The sequence below is a fragment of the Pinus tabuliformis genome, chromosome J, assembly GCF_031772625.1.
Source record: "Pinus tabuliformis cultivar Carrire ecotype Pingquan chromosome J, CPIR1, whole genome shotgun sequence".
Lineage (NCBI taxonomy): Eukaryota > Viridiplantae > Streptophyta > Pinopsida > Pinales > Pinaceae > Pinus > Pinus tabuliformis.
This window is the reverse complement of record NC_142295.1, coordinates 251,327,923-251,333,922: the sequence shown is the minus strand read 5'-3', so window position 1 is coordinate 251,333,922 and position 6,000 is coordinate 251,327,923.

Below are 6,000 nucleotides of genomic sequence, written 5' to 3'. Positions count from 1 at the left end.
ACATAATAGTGTCTAACTCGCCCCATGAGGTTGCTGGTTAGTGTGTCCTCTTTAAGGAGGATGCACCCATGATTCTCGATGTGTCTAGTTTAGTGTCTAGTCCTTAAGGGTATCTTCCTTATTTTCGAACCTCTTGTTTGATTGTGTGCCTTGTTGCATAACCATGTAATTGCATATTTCCAACCTTCAGGTTTTTGCAAAAGTTATTTTTCTTCCTCAACCCTCACATTGTGTGCAACTTGAGTGGACCCATTATATTATTATATAAATTCCATTTGGTTAGATTAATAAACTAAGCCATTTAACCTTAAGGTTTTCATTTTCACTTGTTATTCCTATTATTCCTATTGTTCTTAAGTTAATTGTTACTTCAATCTAGTGCACTCCACCTCTCAGCTAGGGTTTTATAAGTTAATAGGTTTTTTATTACATAATTTGTTGTCAGAGCATTAATCCATGCTTGCTCATTCTTTGATATTAGGATTCAAGGCTTAATGCCCCTGGCTAGAATCTTAGTATTATAGTGATATAAGTTCATATATAGTCCTTTTGGAGTGTGCCTTCCCACCTAAGTCCATGTCAATACTTTCTTTGTATCTTTTTCCCTATTTTATTCTATAATTGAAGTGAATGTCTTGCTTTGACAAAAATACATGAACATATTTGGTTCTTTGAGCTCAACCCTCCCATCCAAATCTCTTACAGGTTAGTGCTTCTATTTGTTTATCTTTTTGGTCTTGGAATTCATTCCCCTGCCCATTCACACCATTATAGATTGTGGCATTTCTATCATTTCTATCTTTCTCTAACTCAACACCCACCTTTTTCTAGTGTGCTAGGGGTTTCCAGATCCCAAATTCCCTACCACCGGTGCACTAGGGATTTTTAGCCTCTGTTCATTTTTAATACTCAGTTTCTCACCTCACTCATGGCTCCATGTAGGGAATCCTTTCATAAAGAGATTGAATCATCTCAAGTTCCTTTCGATACAAGCTCCTAAAACTATTGCATGAAGTCTTACTCATAAAGCTACAACCTTCCATTTTCCAATTTGATACCAAAATTACCTTGCCAAAATACAGAGGCTCAATGAATGGAGAAACCTTAGATTCATGGATCCATAGCCTCATAACATACTTCTATAAATTGCCTATTATAATGTAGGATCAATGATTTCTTTTGGAAAACTACCATTTGGAATGTCTTGCTGGAGCTTGGTGGTAGTATATAATTAATAATCTATATTGAGCTTAATGATGTCAACTCTAAGCCTGCTACAACACATTTTATGATGTTATTCAACAATGTTTTTACCTTCTAGTATACATCACTAAGCTCATGTCCAGATGGATACAACTCTGTCAAGAACCTGGACAAATAGTTCAACAAAACATCAAGGTGATCACATGGTTTTGGATTTGAATTTAGAATCTAGCTCCAAATGAAGTACTTAATATCAAATTTAATTTAGGTTTATTGGTTGTTTTTAAGAAATTCCCTCAACCAAACCTTTGTTCATCCTTTGTTTGTTGAACATTAAGTTCAAAGGTTCCTTAACTTCCAACTCTCTCAAAACCTTAACTCTCATTCCAACCCTAATAATTGTAACACTACTGCTAGCCTTAGACCTTCTCCCTCTCATCTTCAAAAACCTAGTCACTAAACCTTACTCCCCTCGCCCAAACTAATGGTGTCACTGACATTATACACAAAACCTTTCTATAGTAAATTGTCATGTTCTCAAACATCAAGCTATATCCCAAACATTACATCAATTAGGCCTAATTTGAATCTTAAGATTTTCCCACATGTTTTTCCCTTTCCTTAGATCCAAAAATTATTTCCTTACCTACGCAACAGACTCATCTCTACTTGTTCTTGGTGACAACACCATTCTACTCACAACTTCCTTGTCATTTCTAGATTAAAGACCAACTAGCTACTATGATTCTTAACAATGGTAAGCAAAAGGAACCTAATCTCTTGATATTTTGTGCAACATTTACAACTTTCCACTACCCCTCTCCCTCTCCCTATTATATCAGGTAGGTACAACATGGTCCTCACCTGTTCATTAACTAGCACGTGTAATTACGTTTTTTATTGACCCCTTGATAAACATAATGGTTTGCAATGTATCTACAATTTATTGTTTGGACCTACTCTTCATACTTCCATACTAAAAACAATGCAAGGATCTCTATGATGCTCATCATAATACATGCATTATTTTAAAAGATCACTATGCCTATAATCCCCCCATTTCTAAGGGACTTCCTCCTTGCCTTGGTATAAATAATAGATTAGCCTCCATAAATGTCTTTCCTTACATCTCCCCCCTCCCGCTACTACCATATAACCATGCACATTGTAATTATTTTCTCTTCATCCTTGTCTTACACCATCCTCAATACCCGAATTTGACTTAGTTAGTTATGATAACACATAGCACTGGTCCTCCATATCTAGCACACTATCTCACAAGTAGGTCACTAGCATATTTTTTTTTCTCTTAGCTAGTGTTTCACACCATCTATACCAACAGTTCTAATTATCATGTGGAAAGGTAGTTGCTTCATTCTCACATGGCATTGATAGCTTTAATTGGAATTTGTTGGGTCTTTATAGCCATCCAAAGGCTTTATTATTTCCATACTTTTATCTATATACTATTTTTCTTTTTATTAACATGTATTGTGTAATGTCCTTCTTTTTTCTTCTCACTCTAGGTATGTACACATTCAATGTTTGGCAATCTCACTATCTCTCTTAGTTCTATCATTGTCAGAGAGTTCAATCTCCATGTTAAAGCAACAAGTACTCAATACTCCTCCATATTCCTAATAATCCACTAGCCTCAACCCTTCATCTCACCTTTGAGATAATTGTAGTTAGTTCTAGCCATGTTCTATCACTTACAAGCAACAATTTTTATGGTTTCATTCTTAAATGAGAAAAATAAGGACACTTTCCAACTAAATTGGGAGGAATTGACATAGGTAACTAAATTTACCTTTCAAAGGAGGTTGTACCACCTATATCCGTAGTGGATACCACAACCAATGGATATGGGAGCAAGGGAAATCTCCCTAGGGAGTTTGCACTAGTTAACACAAAAATGTCCAACGCTGACCATGAGATTAGTAGTTGGGGCTTCCTCCCCAGGGAGGATACACCCATCAATCTAGCTGTGTCTAGCTTATCATCCAGTCCTTATGGGGCTATACCCTTTTTCAATATATTGTTTGATTGCCTATGTTGTTGTGTAATAATGTACTTTCATGTTCCAATGTTCGGGATATGTGTAGGAGTTATTTATATTTTTTTTCTTAGCACTTGGGTTGTTTGCACCTTGAGTGGAACTACTGTATTCCTATATAAATTCTAGTTGATCAAACTAATAAAATAAGCCATTTTCTCTCAAGGATTTGATATTGATTGTGGATATTTGTTGGAATGACCAACTTAATTTTTTGGGAGTTATACCTAGTTTGGAGGAGTTGGTGGCTAGGGTTTAATATTAGTGTGGTGTTATCTTATTGTAGTTTCCTTAGCTAGGGCTTGGAGAACATTGAAGAGTTCTAGCTTGTGATAAGCTTGAAGGACTATTAACTTTGGATAAGCTATGGGTATGTACTTATAAATTTGTTCTTATGTATATATGAGAACAAACATCTTGAGAAATTATTTATTCACTATGAGATTATAGCTAAAATTAAAATGGGTAAGCACACAAATTCTTGGTAGCAAAACATACTTCATATATATATATATATATATATATATATATATATATATATATATATATATATATATATTGCTGCCCAAAATTTGTGTACTTGCCTATTTTAATTTTAGCTATAATCTCACGGTGAATGAATAATTTCTCAGGATGTTTGGCATGCAAATTTATCGTGAACAAGTGGCTATCTAGGTAGGAATATTTATGGCCATAACAAATATCTTGTAATAAGTAAATTTTGTTTTATGTTGGGATTTATGTCCTTAGGAATGGAAAAGTGTTGCCCTTGTAGTACAATTATTCAATACTTATTTTCTTAGATTGCCTTTCATATTTCATTGGATAGACGTGAAACATATATATACATATATATAAAAGGGTAGAATTTTCATTATAATGACTGGATATATATATATATATATATATATATATATATATATATATATATATATATATATATCTAGTCATTATAATGAAAATGCTACCCATATATATATCTAGTCATCAAAGAAGAATACTCTAGAGAAAACTCTGAGTCGCAAGAAATCAAGGAAGAAGGAAACAACTCTCAAAGCAAGCAAGGAGAAAGCCCGCCCCAACAAATCAACAGTTATGAGGATTTGAATACCGCAGAAAATAAACCTTCATTTAACATCAAAGACCAAACTTCTCCGACTATAGATCGCGAAGCTAAGACACCAATGTCCCAAGAACCAGAAGAGATGAAGGAGATGCAAGACAAAGGAAGTTGGAAGACCGTAGAGAAAAGAAAGAAAGCTACAACACCAATCTCGCCAAGAAAGACGAGGAGCCAGTCAAGTAAAAATTAAGAAAATTGTAGGTCCGATAGACCAATTTGGTCTCAGTGGACGTTAACCATCATCATCATCATCATCATATATATATATATATATATAGATATATATATAAAGAAACGGGTAGCATTTTCATTATATTGACTGGAAATGGGCCAGGTCCCTTACAAAATTCAGATTTGTTCTTTCTGCAACTTCCATCAAATTACATTGGATAGGGACCTTCTTGCTACCACTATTATTTACATATATTCTTATGACAAAATTATAACTATATATTCTCCAAAAAAACACCACTATATTCTATACATCAATATTGCATATATGTAAATTAAGACGAATTCAATCAGCTGCTACCAGGCTCAGCTTCTTCACCTGCAAGATCGTCCACATAAGTGGTCATTTCCTCCGCATCATTCTCTTCTTCTTCCAGAACTCGTGTAGCAACAAAAACCTCGACATTAGCGGCAATGGTGGTCATTGAATCCCCAACCTAGAAAGCTTCCTTTAAGATCCCCACTGTCATCATTTCCACCTTAATTTTGATGTTTTCGACTTTCTACTGAACACTCAATACATCTATGTGCAAACCTTCCATGGTCTTCTGCATTAATTCCAAGTCTTTGCCTAAACTAGATAATTGGGCGTAAATAACAACCATATTTTCATTCAACAATATCCTTTACTACTTGTTTATAGTAGCTATCCACCAAATTCTCAACACTTCCATGCCCCACACCATGACCAGAACCTGAGCTGCCAAGCCCTAAACCTCCCCCACTACCATTTTGCACAGAGTACATCTTTGCAGCTATACGCCTCTGAACAATGAAAATATTTTGATTAATTGACCGAAGCCAACTGAAATATATAACAGCTTGATCAATCCCAACATTCCTCCCGATCTTCTCCTTCATAAATGCGTGACAATGCAGAATCTTGTCAATGCCCATTCCTTCCATATTTTCCACCGCCAGAAACTAGGATCGTAATACGATGGTTCCTTCATCCCTAGGAGAAGTAGTTATATTACAAATTCCGGTGAGTAACCGATGCCTCAACACCCACCTGTCAGCGTACATGATTTGCCTTCCGACGACACCACACCCGTGCCTTAACTCACCACCTACTGACCTTGCAACCAAGACACTGCGAAGGTACCTCAGAGAGTTGGCCTTCTTAACTACCATCTTGCATAGGCACCTCGAGGAGATGGCCTTCTTAACTACCGTCTTAATACTCTGACGACCCCTACCACCACAATACAACGTTGTCCTGATGCATCCATTCAGGGGATGTGACATGAAGAATTGTGTTGGTTTATGCAAATTCGACCTTGTTCTAATAACACCCCCGCGTTGGCCTAACCATCTTCCAGATGGTTATTGGCATGCAACACATGGAACAAATGAAAATTTTCAATTTTTTTTTAACAAATATGTA